Genomic DNA, 20,063 nt, shown 5'->3' on the forward strand with positions numbered 1-20,063 from the left:
CTTTCCTCTTTGGAGAATTAGAATTTTGATTCAAAGTATCAATTAGGAAAATTAATATGAAGGTGAGAAGCAAGGTTTTCTGGTTTGGCCAGCGCAGAAGTGTTTATCAATGTAAGAATATACAGATTTTAAAAGTGAAAATAAGCGAAGAAAAGATTGTTAAGTTAGAGATCCGTGCATATAATATTAGGTAAAAAGAATTTAGAATATCAAAACAAAGGATATAACTCAACCCTGTCTCTCCTATTCTCCCCCTCTCTCTCTCCCTCCTTAGTTTTTAAATGGATTCTCAGAACAAAAGAATGGTGTATATGTTCTTAATACTTTATGAAAAAAATTAGTATTTTGGAACTGTACAAAATACTTTCGGGTCTAAAATTTGAAACCAGGGATTGTTTTTTCTGGTCTTTTTCCCCTTTTCTATATCCACTAGATGTTTACATAAGGTACATTGTGCACTAGGTACTATTTTGTCAACTGTTTGGCATGTGTACTTGTCTTTTTCCGTCAAATAACGAATATACTCTGCTTCATTTGAACCGATCCTTTTTAATTCTTTTGCTAGTGAACTAGCATTAGCAAAATCCTGACTATTAATATACGTTCCTTTCGGGATATATCGAGATGCATCGCTTGGTCAATTGATGACAGGAATTAGTGTAGCGCTGTGGATGAAAAGATTACGTAATTTTTCCGTTGTATACTGTTTACAGATTGAATTTTCGAACGAAAAATAGAATTTGTAATGTGTTTCAAACAAGGATTGACACTTGGGAAATCTATCATATTGACGACCACATTTCTTAGTACCACATCCGCCATAAGTATCAACTGTTAAGTATTTACTAAGGTCTTTGACCAAGTTTTCTCTCCTCGAAGGGGTAACACAGTGGCTTGAGTCCCAGACTGTGTCATTTGTTTTATTGATTAATATACCACTGTAGTTCCTCTTCAGAATTTTTTGTCGTTTTTGAAATTTTCCATACATTGGCACATGGATATCTGAATCGTCCATATAAGACATTGACAAATCAAAACGGTCCATCCATTCTTTGTTTGGTCTATGTATGTGATATGGACTTTCAGCGGAATAAAAAATCCAAATTTGACCTTTTGTTTTATTTAAAGTACTTTTTGGAATGTGTCGGTGGCTGAACACAACAATATCTGCATTGGAAATATTATTCGCCAAGATGCAATTCGGGACGCTGCATCTAGAGCTGTTATAGAGCTTTAGATTGTTGGTAATGTAAGGCTCCATATCAACCCAGTATGTGCGATATTTCCTTAGAGGTGGTGATTCTCTGCCCACAGTTTGGAACACTAATCTGTATAAGTTCATTTCAGGGGTTAGCTCTGAATACAGAATTACTAAACTCAATATAACGCCGCAAATTACAATCGCCTTCCAATGCTTCTGTGATAGAAGGAAAATCTTCATTCTGAAACGGATTCGTATTACTAAGATAAATATGATTAATTGAAATTTGAACATGAAAGAAAGCAAGATTTTATTTCTTATTTTGATTTCCTTTGTTAGGGAAAAGAAAACCCATATTGCTAAAAAACCCTTTATACTAACATACATCTGAATGTTGTAATTCATTTTAATACGATTTGTATTTTTAAATTAAAATATAATTGAAAAATGTCAATCATACCTGATGTAGATTTCAAATCAAAAAAGAATTAAAACCCAATTGTAAAGGACATTGCACTTACGTAAAGCTCGGGAATGTATCGTCATGTATGTCGGTAAATAGTATTCTTTCATCAATGGTTATGAGGGTATAGGGTATAAGGTAGATGGAGCGTGAAATACTAATGCAGTAGGTATTTATGTACAGAGTATTTTAAGCAACATTTATATTTTGTTGCTGGAGAAAAAAAAAATTAATTAGGCTATGTAGCAGGAGCGAAAATTTTATCCTACATTTCCTTAACATTAAATATTGATTGCCTATGTTAAAGAGTTATTTTTGAATGATCATCAAAATAAATGGATGCGTGTTTAGCTGCTTGAAGGAATGCAGGTAAATTAACCGGAGGGAATGAAAAAAAAAATGCACTGAAAGTGTATCTATAACATGTCATGGATGTGCCACTGGGAAACCGAGAGGTAGATGATGATTGAGGGAATCTTAGTCATAGCAACAAATTTAAAATAAAAAGAAGTACTATAAAAACTGTTGAGATTGATTGATTTATGCTTATTCGGGTGGATTAAAAACCCTGTGTTTTTCTACAAAAACCTGATTTTCTACATGCCTCTTACATTTTAAGCAGTAGTCCATTCATATTTTTGCATATGATTGAGTGTGTCTTGAAGATGTGCATAAGGTTTGGGAATTTAGATTTTCATCTTGGGGTGAGTGGGTGGTTTTAAAAAAAAACGTTGTTTTTCCTAAACACCTGGTTCATTGAGTTCCCTATTACACTTTTCAAAGTAGCCCATTTGTATATTTTTGCAGTAGCCAAATCATCTTTTGGATGGTCCTGTAGACATGCATTACCTTTTAAAGACTTTGATTTTCACCAAGGAGCCAAATGGGGGTCTTTTTTTTAAATCTAAAACCTGGTTCTCTGAACTCCTCTTACTCCTCTTATATTTGTCACAGTAGCCCAATCATATTTTGGAATAAATCTAGGAGTGTCCTGTAAAAGTGAATTTAGGTTACGAAATTTCGATTTTCACCTTGGGAACACAAGATGAACCTGCACCATTCAGTCAATTGAAAGGTCACTGAAAGGTTTGGAAAGGTCACTGAATGACAGAGCTCTCCCCTTTTTTCTGTTTCATATTTGGATATTTTACACGAAAAAGACGCTAATGGTAATCTAACAACCAAGTTTTATGAGAAACATGATGACTTTAACTTTTCAATCGTCAGCTTCCCTTACTTATGCAGCAATATATCTTCATCACCTGAATACGGAGTTTATATCTCTTAGTTGATTCGATACGCAATAGCATGCTCTACGTATGAACAATTTATTGACAAACAAGTTGATGAAACAAGAATTTCAGCATTCTCGTTAAAAGTCGTCATTTCGTAAGTTCTATGGTCGATACAATGACCTTGTCAGCAAATACAATTTATCATTAAGTCAAATGCTGTCTGACGTTTTTCATACTAATTGTTATCCCATTATTTACACACTCAATTGTCGACGGATTTATTTTTCCCTGATTTCCCGATCATGACAAGGAGCACACGGCGGATGTGACCGGCCTGCAGGGGATGCTCACTCCTCAATGGTACCTGATCCCACCTCTGATGTTTTAGTTGTCCGTGTTTGCTCTGCTCCAAAATTTGAATTGTTTGATGGACTTTTAAGCTAATACTGTTCCTCATCTCCATATATTTCATATATTAGAGGCAATCACTTTCGTGTTGGTTTTATTGTTTTATGATAGCAACTAGTTATTATAGATATTAATTATTTTTTGCCTGTCAGTTATTTTGCTTGCCAATTATATCGTCCCTTTAAACAGATGCTTTGACGCAATATCTGAAAGCTAGGCCATTATCTCTCTCTCCAAAAAATGCACACCTTACCGTGGTATCTAAATCTTTGTTAATAAGATGAAGTTATAGACATGCTGTTGAGCTCATAGTAAATGAAACTAAAAAGTAGTACATTGAAACCTGCTGGTATTTATGTATATCATTCCTTTACAAATCCGGCTGCAATTTTATGTTCAGAATACCAAAGTCATTGTATGGAAACCTTATAGAAGAGCAAAATTAACATGTTTCATTCATCTGGGTCATATTCCGAGGGAAAACGTCTCGCATGGACGTCTAAACTTTTATTCACTTTTCTTGGGATTTTCCAGGCACTTGCCTGCGATTAGACATTCGCTCATATATCAAACCTACTAACAGCTTCCAGTTCCTGCACAGGCAAAGTACTTATAACCCATCAGTTTTCAAGGGCCTGATTAAAGGAGAATGTACCAGACATCTGAGAAATACTAGTGATCAAACTGTTCTGCTAACTATCTTTAAAGATTTCAAAACTCATCTCGAAAAAAAGAGGTTATAAACATTCAGAAATTGAACCTATTATGCAAAAAACTATTTCTGCAAATAGAATGGATCTTCTAAAAAAAACAAAGAAGAAAAATAACAAAAAGGCTGTACCCAACGTTTTGGTAAACAAGTTTAATCCATGTATAAAAGGGCTAAGGAAACGACTTATGAAATATTGGGATTACATACAAGATGACGAAGTATGCAAAGACTTATTCACAACACCCCCTATGGTTGCATACCGTAAACACAAGAATATAAGTGATCTGATCATTAGATCCAAATTAAAATCAATTGAAGTTCAAAGAAATTGATTGATTTATGCATAAGGTAAACCTCTGATGAGGCGGACCTTATTACAAATACGAAATGGCATGTGCTATTAATACCGCCGAAACACTCTTAAGTAATTTTGACATATAAGTAATTGACCAAATGCTTCTTTAAGAGTGTTGGGTTCTAATAAGTTTAAGACATGTCTGGATGCTAGGATGCCGTCGTTTTTTTTTTTTGCACAAAAAGATTAAATATTCATAATCATGAGAGACAATTGATTTTAACTGATTTCTTTTTTTATTTTTTCACTTTTTAACCGTATATTTTTGCATTTCACTGAATGTTTTAGAAAAATAAACATTTTAAATAAATTAATAATTAGTTTCGATAAATATTTGCTTATTTATTTATCCTCTCTGTGACATCCGCCAAAACTTGTTCACCACTTTATCTCTATTTCTGAATAGATTACCAAAATCGAATGTAGGCTTTTAGTTCAATTCACATTAACTTCTGATCAGGTAAATTTCTATTATAGTTAAAAATCGTCATCTCATAAGTTGAAAGCCTTTCAGAAATCACTATTGGCAAAAAGTATTCATTTACATGTATAAGGATGTTTTAAGTAGTATATACGAAGATACTTTCATAATATTCAAAGACTTACGCAAATATGGATAATACTTTACTGGAGTTGGATTAAGCAGCAATTTTAACTTTTCCTCCTTTTATCACTACAACAGACCATATTGTATAAATTACAAATTCAAGTGCTTGTGGTATTTGAGGGACGAACGAAACAATAAATGAATAATGAAATAAATAATTTTGCAAATTATGCCTCTTTTATAATAAGAAGCTTTTTTACACCTTCATATAGTGCAGTGGTACATGTAGACAATGAGACTATGCACACTGTAAGACAAAGGAATGCATGTGTTGGTTTCGCGATAGCCTTTTTTCCTTTTCGAGATTGTGGTTTACGAGCACTTGCTTTAGCTACGTTTGCAAAGGGAAACTTTATTATATTTATGTTACTAAATGAACTTTGGACCAACATAGGCGACGTAGGATCTCCAGAATAGCGGACATTCAAAATTGAGAACCTAAAATTTTCTATTAATAATTTGGTCTGATGAGTAAAAAAAAAAAAAAAATTGGGTCGAATTGGCTTAACTCTGTCAGCTGTGATGAATCTAATTGAGTAAATCTGTCAAGATGAAATATTCTTTGCGAATGCACAAGAACAGTTTAAACAGATCCTGAATTCTTCTAATCGAAGAACTAATTTGTCTGAATGGATATCAAATTCGCACGATTGAATATCTATTTCGTCCAAACGATTATCTCATTCGTCCAAACGAACTTGTCCAAATAAATATTTATTTCTCCCAGTCTTGTGATTCTTTCAGGGATAGACATGAGCAAATAATTACTATCCACAGCTATCAATTTCTAAAAAAAGAAACAACTAGAGGTTTGAATCTATTTTATTGATCTCCTAAATGCAAAACTACATCCAGATCCATAAATATTGAATTATCAAATCAATTTTGTCTCCATAACATTATACAGTGTAGTATAGAAAGTTTTAAAATTATCATCTGAACAGGTGAAATTAGTTTTGTATTTTTTTCCCTTGAATCTTATTTTTAGTTTTTCTGCTGTGCATGCATTTGTTTTATACTGAGTGACTATCAAATCAATGGTGATAAGTTAGGTATAGAAAGGGTAAAAAATAAAATCAGAATAATTATCATGTACTGCAATTAATATAATGATTTTTAAATTAGAGATGATTGAATAGAAACATTCCTATGAAACGCAGTGGAAAGTATCTACGTTTTAAGTCTGGTTTAAGTAAGAGTTGAAAGGACATTTTTAAGATTTTGAATATCCAATTTTCACTGTTAAGTCAAAATGATATAATCTAGAATGCGTTTTCTGGCTGGACATCTAGATTGCAATTTCATGCTTGTTGTGAATGTCAACTGTTAAATAAAGGGTGGAAATTTTTATTCAAGGGGACAATGCTTCATCTAATACTTCTAGTAGGAATTAATTATGAACAGATTATGGCGTCCAATTTTAAAATTGTATAATTTAAAGAATTTTATTTTTCTTGTACAGGAAGAAAAAAATAGGTCGAATATAACACAATATTCACGTACAGATCTGTGCCAAAAGTGAAGATAATTTTATTTTTTCTCTATATATTTTACTGAAAACCACGTATAGTTAAATCGTAGGCAAATGGTCAATTTTTGTCCAATATCATTATTTATTCTAGTATTTAAACCAGAAAATGTGTAGTTATCTTTTTCTGAAAAATCATTACATATTTAGTTTTCAGAAAAAAAAGATACATCATTTCATTTCAACATTTACATCAGTTCTAAAATTCAAGATCAATGTTGACTATGTAATTCATTGTGCGTAAATGACTTAAATTTTCATGTCGCACTTAAATTGCAATATTTTTTAAAACATCGATGCTGATCAGATAAAAACTGTTGTTTTTATCAAATAAAACAATTTCTTGGATTATCAAGAAATTTGTGGTAAAATCTGTCAAGAAATGTTGTCATGCCAGTGATTTTACAAAATGTTGTTTTCAATGAAATATATATAGAAAAATAAAATTATCTTCACTTTTGGCACACATATGTATCTTACTGGTATATCCTACTTTAATCGATCTGCTAAATTACCGTCCTACTGAACAAATCATCTGCCAGTCTGTCAAGCAAAGTTAATGGTCTTTATGTTCTGTTTTATTGTTGTGTCAAAAAAAATGCCTCAACTGATATATACATTCAAGAAAAAGTAATCAAGAAAATTTTAATATTCAATATAATAATACAATATCTATTTATACTATTGCATAGAAATTAATTTTTGATATATATTGTACTAATATAAAAAACAAACAACGCTAAACCACGTCTATCACCCCTTGATGAAGTGTTTACCGACGTCTTAATGATTTAACTTTTTAAAAAAAATCTGAAAATTTTCAAGCTTTTTTTAAAGCCAAGATACGATTTTCTGAAAAAAATACAGAAAGCGATGCATGATGTAAGCAACTAAGTACCTCAGAAAGAATAATTCGTTGTCCAGACCCAGTAATAGGTTGAACTTACTAACAAGGTCTTTATTACGATCATAGAATAGGGTCTGTAAGTCTCGTTAACTTTCACTTTCGTTTGATGACTTCCGGGTAGCTGAGCGTTCTTGGAGACAATGGCTTAAGTTGTAAGTATCGCAGTGGAATTATAAAACTTGTAGTCTGTTTTGATTCCCGATTGTTGCAAAAAAGATGAGAAAATGGATTGATAGATGCAGGTAAATAGCGTTTAATTGCTTTATTTTTCATTACATGACGTAAACACAAGCTATTCCGAGAGGGCCAAGATATGCCAACTTACTTAAGCATAAAGGGAAAATTGCATCGTTTTTATGCTAAAATAGTCTGTATTCAAAAGGTAAGCTTATCTACAGATTAGTTCCATAAATTTATTGCATTGATTTAGCTTACAAGGGTCTTCTTTGGAGTATTGGACAGGTATACATGAGATCGGGATATTGAATGCGATGTCAATGAAAGCAAATAAAAAATAGATGCACCCAAATGCATCGACCATGGGAATACATTAATACAAAGTTGATTACCATGTCGATAACACATGATCCTTGTAGAAAACACAGTCTATTTTTTTTTTTAAATTTAATTACTACAATAAATAAAACAAGAGGCCCAAGGGCCTTAAATGTCACCTGAGTATAATACAGCAATTTAGAGGATCCATAGAGTATAAAATGAACTGAAAGGTGAAGCTTTGTTGCCCAAAAGCAAGAAAAATGGGGTGATCAGGATCAACAAAATAATTAATCTAGTATTCATTGACAGTTTATAAATTAGGTTCTAATCTCTTCCCCATTTATCACTAATCACTATACAGTATATTAAAAACCTATCAGTGCTTCTGTACTATTTTAATTTCTTGTTGAAATCTCTTACATTGGCCTCTCTTGGTCTTTGATGAACATTTAATAAGACAAGCTATTTTTGTTCCATTTTTATATATCTATTACTTACAAGTCCACCTGATCATTAAAACTACGAAAATATTTATTGTATTGTACAATATTAAAAATTCTTCAATAATTCTCTTATTCTATTAACCTATCAAGTACATTGTTTACAGTGATTAATTATCAAAAGTAAACGGCAAAGTGGAATAACTCCTCTCAGTAGAATACAAATTAATAGAGCCCTGGCCAGGACCAGAACACTTGAACAAATGGTCCAGATGTTAAAAAATCTGGTAAAAATACCCTTCCTTATTAATACTTTTAATCTTTTTGCCTCTGATATGCCCATGTGCAGAGAAAATTTTTAAAGAAATAATTCATTTTCACTACAGATTCACTATATTATGAATAGAGCCCCCCCCCCCCACCAAGAAACACTAGAGTCGCTCACCCTGGGACCAGTAGTTTGCTCATCATAAGTAATCACTTTGTTTATCTGCTTAACAGTAAGGAGCAGACAGGATTATTTAATAGAATTAATGCATTTTCACTATATTATCAAGAGCCCTACCCTTACACCAGCACATCTGACCCGGGTCATGCAATTCACTACTCTGAAAGAAGCGCTATTACTCATTATAACTATATACCTAGGTTCTTTGCTTTTTAACCAGAAGCAGAAAAGAATATTTTCAAAGAAATTTTTCTTTTTTCACCATATAATCAATAGAGCCCCCCCCCCCCCCCCCCCGACCTTTTCACTAGAACCCTTGACCCTGGGGCCATGAAATTCACAATTTTGGAAGAAGGCATCCTTGTGTATCATAACAATGTATTTAGTTTGTTTAAATAGTACCCAGGGGCAGAGACGAAGATTTTCAAAGAAAAAAATCACCTTCAATATAGGATCTATAATAGCCCCACCCTAGAACCAGAACCCCTGTTCCTGGGACCATGAATTTCACAATTTTGGAAAAGGCATCATTGCTTATCATAACAATGTATTTAGTTTGTTTCAAAAATACCCAGGAGCAGAGAAGATTTTTAAAGCATTAATGCATTTTCACTATATAATAAATAGCCCTGCCCTAACATCAGAACCCCTGATCCAATGGTCATGAAAATCACTATTTTGGAAGAGTCACCCTTGCTTATCATAACTTTGTATATAATTTGTTTCAATAATACCCAGGAGTAGAGAAGAAGAGAAGATTTTCAAAGAAATAATTCACTTTCACTATATGATCTATATAGCGCCCCCTCCCTCTAGCACCAGAACCCCTGACCCTGGGGCCATGAATTTCACAATTTTGGTAGAGTCACTCTTGCTAAACATAACGATGTATTTAATTTGTTTCAATAATACCCAGGAGTAGAGAAGAGGATTTTCAAAGAAATAGTGCACTTTCACTATGTGATCTATATAGCCCCCCCTCCCCAGAACCCCCCCCCCCACCACCACCACCACCAGAACCCCTAACCCTGGGGCTATGAATTTCACAATTTTGGTAGAGTCACTCTTGCTTATCATAACTTTGTATATAATTTGTTTCAATAATACCCAGGAGTTGAGAAGAAGATTTTCAAAGAAATAATGCACATTCACTATATGATCTATATAGCCCCGTCCTAGCACCAGAACCCCTGACCCTGGGGCCATGAATTTCACAATTTTGGTAGAGTCACTCTTGCTTATCTTAACTATGTATATTTTTTGTTTCAATAATACCCAGGAGTTGAGAAGAAGATTTTCAAAGAAATAATGCACATTCACTATATGATCTATATAGCCCCGTCCTAGCACCAGAACCCCTGACCCTGGGGCCATGAATTTCACAATTTTGGTAGAGTCACTCTTGCTTATCTTAACTATGTATATATTTTGTTTCAATAATACCCAGGAGTTGAGAAGAAGATTTTCAAAGAAATAATGCACATTCACTATATGATCCATATAGCCCCGTCCTAGCACCAGAACCCCTGACCCTGGGGCCATGAATTTCACAATTTTGGTAGAGTCACTCTTGCTTATCATAACTTTGTATATAATTTGTTTCAATAATACCCAGGAGTAGAGAAGAAGAGAAGATTTTCAAAGAAATAATTCACTTTCACTATATGATTTATATAGCGCCCCCTCCCTCTAGCACCAGAACCCCTGACCCTGGGGCCATGAATTTCACAATTTTGGTAGAGTCACTCTTGCTAAACATAACGATGTATTTAATTTGTTTCAATAATACCCAGGAGTAGAGAGGAGGATTTTCAAAGAAATAATTCACATTCACTATATGATCTATATTGCCCCCCCCCCCCCTCCCTAGCACCAGAACCCCTAACCCTGGGGCCATGAATTTCACAATTTTGGTAGAGGGCTCAATGCTTATAACAATCATGTCAACAGTTTGACTGCTTGATGTCCAGGAGTAAAGAAGAAGATTTTTAAAGCATTAATGCATTTTCACTATATAATAAATAGCCCTGCCCTAACATCAGAACCCCTGATCCAATGGTCATGAAAATCACTATTTTGGAAGAGTCACCCTTGCTAATATCATAACTTTTCAATAATACCCAATAGTAGAGAAGAAGATTTTCAAAGAAATAGTGCACTTTCACTATGTGATCTATTTAGCTCCCCCCCCCCCCCAGAACCCCCCCCCACCACCACCACCAGAACCCCTAACCCTGGGGCTATGAATTTCACAAATTCGGTAGAGTCACTCTTGCTTATCATAACTTTGTATATAATTTGTTTCAATAATACCCAGGAGTTGAGAAGAAGATTTTCAAAGAAATAATGCACATTCACTATATGATCTATATAGCCCCGTCCTAGCACCAGAACCCCTGACCCTGGGGCCATGAATTTCACAATTTTGGTAGAGTCACTCTTGCTTATCATAACTATGTATATATTTTGTTTCAATAATACCCAGGAGTTGAGAAGAAGATTTTCAAAGAAATAATGCACATTCACTATATGATCTATATAGCCCCGTCCTAGCACCAGAACCCCTGACCCTGGGGCCATGAATTTCACAATTTTGGTAGAGTCACTCTTGCTTATCATAACTTTGTATATAATTTGTTTCAATAATACCCAGGAGTAGAGAAGAAGAGAAGATTTTCAAAGAAATAATTCACTTTCACTATATGATCTATATAGCGCCCCCTCCCTCTAGCACCAGAACCCCTGACCCTGGGGCCATGAATTTCACAATTTTGGTAGAGTCACTCTTGCTAAACATAACGATGTATTTAATTTGTTTCAATAATACCCAGGAGTAGAGAAGAGGATTTTCAAAGAAATAATTCACATTCACTATATGATCTATATTGCCCCCCTCCCCCCTCCCTAGCACCAGAACCCCTAACCCTGGGGCCATGAATTTCACAATTTTGGTAGAGGGCTCAATGCTTATAACAATCATGTCAACAGTTTGACTGCTTGATGTCCAGGAGTAAAGAAGAAGATTTTTAAAGATTGCATTAATTTTGGTGGTTTTTGCCCCACCCCTCAGGCCCAGGGGGGTGGGGGGGGGGTGGGGGGGGGCAGGTACCATGAAATTCACAAATTTTGTTTCCCTTCACACATAGATGCCATATGCTAAAATTGGCTGAAATTGGTTCAGCGGTTTCAGAGAGGAAGCTGAAAATGTTCAAATGTTAACACACGACGCACGACGCAACGACGGACGACGCACGACGACGGACGAAAACAAATAGCAATAGGTCATCTGAGTGACTCAGGTGACCTAAAAAGGACAGCTCATTCTTTAGTCTACCCTGTCTACATGGTCTATCCAGAAATAAAAATAGTCTCACACATTAAAAAAAAAATAATTTTTTTTTATTCTACAAAGAAGAAGGCATTTTTTTCATGTACACATATTAATTGCCAAGCTTCATGACCCCCTCCCCCTTTCCAATACTAATACAATTATTAGACAGACTTTTTTTTCTTGAAATAGGCATTTTTCTCCATTTGTCATTATATATTACAGGACTGCACAAGGTACTGAAAAAGGGACTGTGCTTTGAAAGAATGTTTTATCCATGTATCAGCAAATGAAGCAGATGCCACTCATGAAGAATGTGACAAGTTCCAAGAAGACTCCACCTAAATCAGGTACAGGTCAAAGTTTTGGCTGCACGTTTCTTTAACAATATTCAAAACATAATAATTCAGGATCAAGTTCACACAAGCTCGCATACCATGGTTACTCACAGCACCATAATGCTAGTTAAATTTGTCATATACTTTCATGTTAAATAGTCAAATTTGATTGGTTTAAAAACATTTGTTAACAAGTACTATTACCCTACTGCATGCCAAACATTTACATCCCAATGGTTGAAAAAGCACGACAACGGGTAACAGTATATACAAATTGTTAGCTGTGCAGAATGTTTGCACGTGCGTTTCACCTTAATGTTCTCTTTGAATGAAAAATATTACTTGTTTATTTTGGGTAATGTGAAATTGTTAACCCTTGAAAACCATTTCTGACCGAGGTGAGCCTCGGTCAGCGATGGTTTTTGTGGAATAACAATTTCACGTTATCCTGATAAACATGTTATATGTACTTCTACTTGTGAAAAACATAAATATTTATAAATTAGTAAAATCAATTTAATACACTATAAATACACAAAGGGACAAATCTATATATAATTCTCTATGATTTTGTTAATTATTTTATATAAAATATGTAAATGGGCATGACATATCATTGTTAATATTCAAGAGAGTGTTCACTGTTTTTCTTGTAGATGCTCCTTTCCATCTGATGTTTTCAAGGTGGAAAGTTTTCTTAAAAATGGCACCATTCAACTACAAATACTATGCCAGTGGAACTGTGATATCAATTAACTGCTCATGACATTGCTAATTGCCAGAGAATTTATTTATTTGTTTCATTTTGGATAAACAATATGTTTCAAACATTTTACACCTGCAAATTGGTACTTCATGAAATGCTTGAAGAATGCTAAAGACTTCTGAAATTCCAAGCCAGATGAAGTGCAAAAGGATTGATACAAAAGTCACATAAAGTCTTCTATTCTAAGTGACGAGTGCGACTGAAGTTTTTCAGAATGCCCCATCTGATATCATAGGTACAACCGGCCACTGTCCTTTGTTAGTTACACATGCAGACTACTCGTTAAGACAGTGATATAAGTAGCTCCAAATGATGCTTTATTGTTTTCCTCAGATTTATAGCCTGGATAGATGGCTAATGCAGTAATTTAGAGCCATGTATTTTCACTGTCTCAAAGTACTGAAATAAAAATAATTTTTATTAAAACATTTTTTTTTAATTCATATCATTAAATTTTTAAGCTACAGATATTCAAACTAATTACCTATTGGTCAATAGAAATCTTTAATTGATGAGCAAGCCTTTGCATTGTCAGATCCTTTTCTAAAAGGGCCACTTACCTTAAACAATGTCAGGACAGGTGAGGCAACTGGCTTGTCTTCATGCTGGAAGTGTGTGTTAACTCTGTAATCTTCTTAAACACAACCACCCAGTGATATCCTAGGATTGCCAGATGAGCAGACATATACAGGGTGTTTCATAATATATGTTACATTTTGAATCTTCAATTTCACAGACACAAGAAAAAGATACAGACAAGTGTTTTTATCAACTTGATGCATGTATCTATAAGATTTATTATGTACAATTACAAACTTAAATATTAAACATTGGACAAAATCTCAAACATTAATGAAAATTAGTGAAGTTTCTAAATTACGTCATTTATGTTACGTTGAATTTCACAACGTCAAAAGCCCACATAACATGTTCTTAACGATCTCCACTATTTCAACTACAAATGAAAGTTGCTTCTCGAAATTTGTATAGCCTTGTCACACATTTTTGCTTAGACACTCCTCATTTGATGGATATTTTTCTTTTGAGCTCATTCAGTATCTAGTCTAGGATTGTAGACCATGTTCCTAGAGAACCTCTACAGAAAAGGGCCCAAAGATTGAGAATGGCGAATGCAGAGATCAAACTCTTTTCTTGGGGTATTGCATTATTGAAAATTTGTACGCTGATAACTTCATGTAATATTTCAAAGTTCAATATATGCTGGAAATGCTGATACTACCAGCAGCAATTTCTGAAAACATTTATCTGACACTTTCCTCAGGAATTTGCTGAACTATCTAAGTTTCCACTCCACCATTTAAATCTTCGGTTATTGAAGTCCTTAGGTTTTCTGGGGTACCGTGTCATTTATCGCATCTTGCCCGTGTCCCTGTCCTTTAACCTTGTTACTAGCCTTCTGATAAGCATCCTAAAAAGCTTCCATTCTTTTGGAATATTTCCTCCAACTTCTGAATGAATATTGGCGACATGTATTGCAAAAAAAGAAAAAAAAAACTTTACAATTCAGCAATATGTTGATAAGTCCATTTCCACAAAAAAATCAAATTACGACATCGGCGTTTATATCACAAATAATCATTGTGATGCCATGATTTCCTTGACTTTTTCACATCGAATAAAAATGCAGGATTTGATGTTTAAAATGATATATAGTTTGTAATAGAATTATGATAGCTAAGAAAAACAAATAGATTTAAAAATGTAACATATATTATGAAACACCCTGTACCTGTATTTAAGAGAAGATTCTGTAACATGACATTACGATTTTTGCACAGCTCGACGCACAACTGATAATAAATAAGGTGCCTGCAAAATTTGTTACAAATCTGGCAATTATTTATTTATTTGATACAAATCAGAACAAAATTTGTCCTTTTACAGAACAAATTATTTTCATTATAAAGAAAAGAGAAATGCATATATACTGTGTTTATACATAAATACATATAACCTGTATTATTGGGTATTTTCACCGCATTTTAATTTTTAATATATTCACTCTTTCACTCTTGAAAACAAGTTTGCCCTTTTAAAATTCGATCAGACATATTCGTGTTTAAAAGATATATGCTGTCTTCTTTGAATTTGCCCCATTTTTAATTCACCTACTTGTAACGAGGGCCGAATGAGAAAAATAAAACTTAACTGGGGCGAAACATTCCAAGAACAAAGTACCGGTACTTGCCTACCTGTTGCACTATAACTTTTCCAGCTTTACAATATTCTGTAAAACCATTGCTTTCATGCGATTACCCCCCCCCCCCCCCCCCAGTGGATTGATAGCCTCTTTTCCAAATTATATGCACTTTCTAAAAAGAACGAATTTGTCAATATATAAAATTTCGTACATGTATTTCATGTTTTTAAAGACGGTAAAACAAAGTTAACAACATTTATATGCAAATGAACCTCATTTAATGCAATAGAGTGAATAGATGAATAAATGCAAAATTGTACTTATGTGTTAAAGACTATATTGTTCTTTGACATTATAGTTAGCCTAAATGTTAAATAAAAGTTTGTCTTATAAATGATTCAGATGCATAGAAAAATTTGTCCAATTGTTTTTTTTTTTTTTCCACACTTTTTTTCACTTTGATGTTTCTTGAGAGATATATCACATACATTGCTGACATGTTGGTTATATGCATATGTGACATTTGTGAATATTAATTAGACCTATCATTGATCAACTTCTTAGATGCACAAGTACCCTTTTTCCCAAGACAAACACATGAGGTCATAACATATTCAGGTGAAACATCATTACACCAACATTGTGTAATGAACCTTGGTCTCTCAATTGAAAACCACTATGCTACTTTGTTTTTGAAATTGGTTTATAATTTAATGAAGGTCTACATGTATTTTCCTTTTTTATGTGTGTGCTCCCTCTACTAGTGTTGGTACACACAATTTTCATGTTAATACGACGTGCGTCCTTTATTTAGCTCATTTGATTTTTTTAAATTATATATTTGAATACTTTTGAATCATAACAACACATTCTATATATTTTTTTTTTTTGAATTAACGCATCGAAACATGTGACAAAAACATTTATAAAATGATTAAGGCAATCCTCATTTTCCTAGAGAAATGTCTATATATTTATATCAAACACGAAGATTTTTGGTTTCTAATTTGAGAAAAACGTTTTCAATGATTAGCTCGCACTTTTTAAAAACAAAGCTCTCGAATTCAGGATATACTAGTATTTATTTGTTTAATAGAGGCTATAGGGAATAAGAATGGCAACATTTCAATTTCATGCCTTGTGAAAAAAACGTAGTATGTTCACTTTAGATCATGAGTACTGAGATGTCAGAGCCTACTGTTGTTTAATTTGTAATTGCTAGAATTTAAGACAAAATTCTGGCTGGTGATTTTCATCAAAATATAAAATTTGGCTTAGATTCTATTGAATTAATCGATGATTTAATTGTAAATCAACTTGTTCACAGGTCCTCTGAAGAAAATCAAATAACCCAAAAACTACCAAGATGTCTGAGGAATAAAAACAGAAAACACATAGATGTGTAAAAGATACATTTATATAGAGACCAGAGAACAGTATTAAACAAGAAATCATCGGTATAATATTCTGATGACGGTTTTAACGTAAAATGGATAAACAATAGTGGTTCTTTTATTCAAGAAAAATCGGGGAGAAGTACTCAACAGTTCATAGTGGAAGGATTGCTAAAAACGTGTAAGTGAAAATTCGTACCAGATGTCAAATGATACAGATCAAGGCCCAACCACTAGGATTTTATCACAATGTTACCCACGAGCTGGAACTAAGAAACCCACCTCGCAAACAGAATTTGGAACAGTCAGTAATTTGGACTTTGACTCTCGCAAAGCATGTCAAAGTTGTAAAAAGGGATACGAATGTATTTCATCAATCTTAGGGGTAAAAAAAATGCATAATTTCAGCTCTGCATATTGTGATTGGGTTGGATCTGCATATATAATTTTAATTCTATTTGGATTGACTACATAGAAGACTAATACATGATTTTTTTTTTGTTCTTAAAGTGTGTGCTGTGTTCATTATTTAATTGGTGATGATTCTCACAGCTCATTGTTCCTTTTACATATGCAGTATTAATTCCTAATGTTTTCTTTATCTGTATATGAGAATACTAAGTTAATGTATTTCGATTGCTTCACCCAAAAATTTCATCAGGGGAGTGTATGAATTGAAATGTTTAGCTCAAGATGATTTTTGGGGCTCCTATGGCGAAGTAGTTAGAGCGTTTGCTCGAGAGTCACGCAGTTAAGTGTTAATCCTTAAGTTGTGGGTTCGCACCCCACTGCAGGACGTGCAGTAGGTGCAGGCACGGAAAATTGTCCAATTGCAAAGGGACGTTAAAGAAACAAATAAAAGTTGTTTTTTTTTTCGTTTATAAAAAAATGAGTTAAAGAAGTGTTCCATTCAGCTCTGTATTGGGGTGCTGATAAAACGGTATATGGAGGGTTATTTTTATATACTGTTTATATACTATTGTGCCTTAATTGGAGGATGCACATTTGTTTTTGAAATTGTATACAATTTTTTGACATTATATTTCATATTTATTTTCATAGCATGTTGATAGGTCCACTTATTGTTGAATTGCGAACGTATCAACATAAATAGGGGGTTAGATGTAGATTTTCAACTTTTCTGGTGAATCCACCAGCTTTTTGTCCTGATGTTGGAAACGAACTTAGTCATGGTAAAGGAAAACTACTAATGCTTTTTGATTTTAATGCTTTTGGTGGATCCACCAAACTCCCCACTTTTTAAAAATACACTGGCAATTTTGACAATATATCACTCAAGTATTCTTGAGTATTCCTATTTGCATTTTGGTGGATCCACCAAGTATTTGTAAGTGAAATCGAGAATGCCTTGTTATTTGATTTTTTACAGTTTGGTGAGTCCACCAAACTCCTCTCTGTATTTAAGGAAAATTTAGATTCACTTTGGGTTACATGTAGATTTTTGACTTTTCTGGTTGATCCACCAGTTTTTTTGTCCTTATGTACATAAATGTATTAGGGAAGTGCCACTAAGTCATTGTAAAGCAAAATTATGAATGCTTTTTGATTTTTAGCTTTTGGTGAAAACTGCCCACTATTGATATATACAAAGGTTAATGTTGACAGTATATCATTCAAGTATTCTTGTGTATTCATGTGTGTATTTTTGGTGGATCCACCAATTATTTGAGAGTAAAATTGAAAATGACTTGTTAGTTGAATTTTTGCATTTTGGTGAGTCCACCAACTCTGTATTATAGGGACAATTTTAGTTATACTTTCTTTCTTTTTTTTTTTTTTTTTTTTTGGGTTTTTGGTGGTTCCACCACTCATTTTCTCTCGATAAGTTGTTTCAGTGTCTTAAAACGGGTGGATTCACCAACGTCGTTTTTAAAGTATCATCATTATCCAAAGTAATTTCGAATTTCACCAGATTGCTTTTTTAAATTTAAACTGAATTGTCATTTGTATTTTTGGTAGAATTACCAAGTTTTCATGAAGATATTTATGGTTTTCTTATTGGTAAGTTCACCAATTCTTTGAATGAATTGTAGAATTATGTATGGTCATATTCACTCTTGTTTTCTTGGTGGAACCACCAAGATCAATCTTTATTTGAAGATATTTGATAATTCAAATTGGTGGATTCACCAATTCTTTGACTGTTAATATGGAATACCGATACATTATTGATGTGTTTAAACATAAAAATTGGTGATCACACCAATTCCTAACATATTCAATCATGAAAATGAATTTAAAGAATTGTCGATTTCTAAAATTGCATTGTCTTCATTTTTCATTGTGAATTAAAAAAAGAGGACACGAATAGAAAATCCTCTTTCTTAATGGAAACAGTTATTAAGCCTTTTGATATGAAGTGTTCATTCTAAAAGGTTTAAAGTTTAAATAACAAAAATTAAAAGGCTATACTATTCTTTTCATCAATAATACAAGATGTTCTATCCCCATTACAGGACAAATTGATGTTCTGTGACTATTAGAGGAAAAATTCGCGCATTCTTTAGGTTTGTTTTATCAAATTTTATAAAATAAGTTTCCATAGTTGTCATTATTTAAAAAATCACGATAATTTTCTTAGCTGTTGTCAAAAAGAGAAACTTATTTAAATAAAGAATGTTTTGTAGTTAAATTTGTGTGTTTTGGTAGTGCTTTTTCCCGCTTAGCTAGTGAGAGATGGATTGTTCAACTTGGATTCGGCCTCTGTTAATTTTGGCTTAAAAGAAAACAAGTTGTAAGCTTTTACAATTTTATTTTGGAGAAACCGCAACTCGAAATAACAACAAAATAATTAATTTTACAAAATCCCCTGAAAAATAAATAAATTATGAATAACATTTCATTTTTTTCAACATATTACAATGTAGTTGCGTTAACTTCATATAAATATGATTAACATAAAGATGATTGAATATACATGTACGTACCTTAAAAGAAACCAAGTTGTAAGCTTTTACAATTTTATTTTGGAGAAACCGCAACTGAGGTTGTCAGGGCGTGCACGGCCATTATATACCCCAGAACCGGTTTCCATGACAATTCCACAACTTGTTAATTTTTTCAGTACCCATGTGACATGACCGCATGTGGTCATCGTGTGATCAGTGTTTTCGTAATTCTAATTAAGAATTAACCTTTGCCAAATTTAGAATTTCGTATTTCATAAATTCATTTAAGACGTGTTCAAAGTCAATAAGTTTGACCAAAATCAACATTGTTATCTCCTGAGAACATTGACCACTTCCATGAAATA

The 20,063-nt window shown here is 33.3% G+C and overlaps 1 pseudogene; it reads right to left on the minus strand.

Annotated features, from left to right (window-relative positions):
* Positions 1-337: 337 nt before the first annotated feature.
* Positions 338-1,708, minus strand: LOC133187961 (glycoprotein 3-alpha-L-fucosyltransferase A-like; annotated as a pseudogene).
* Between the last annotated feature and the right edge of the window lie 18,355 nt (positions 1,709-20,063).

The sequence above is a fragment of the Saccostrea echinata genome, unplaced genomic scaffold, assembly GCF_033153115.1.
Source record: "Saccostrea echinata isolate AGI-Se365-2 ecotype Australia unplaced genomic scaffold, CSIRO_AGI_Sech_v1 ptg000015l, whole genome shotgun sequence".
Classification (NCBI taxonomy): domain Eukaryota; kingdom Metazoa; phylum Mollusca; class Bivalvia; order Ostreida; family Ostreidae; genus Saccostrea; species Saccostrea echinata.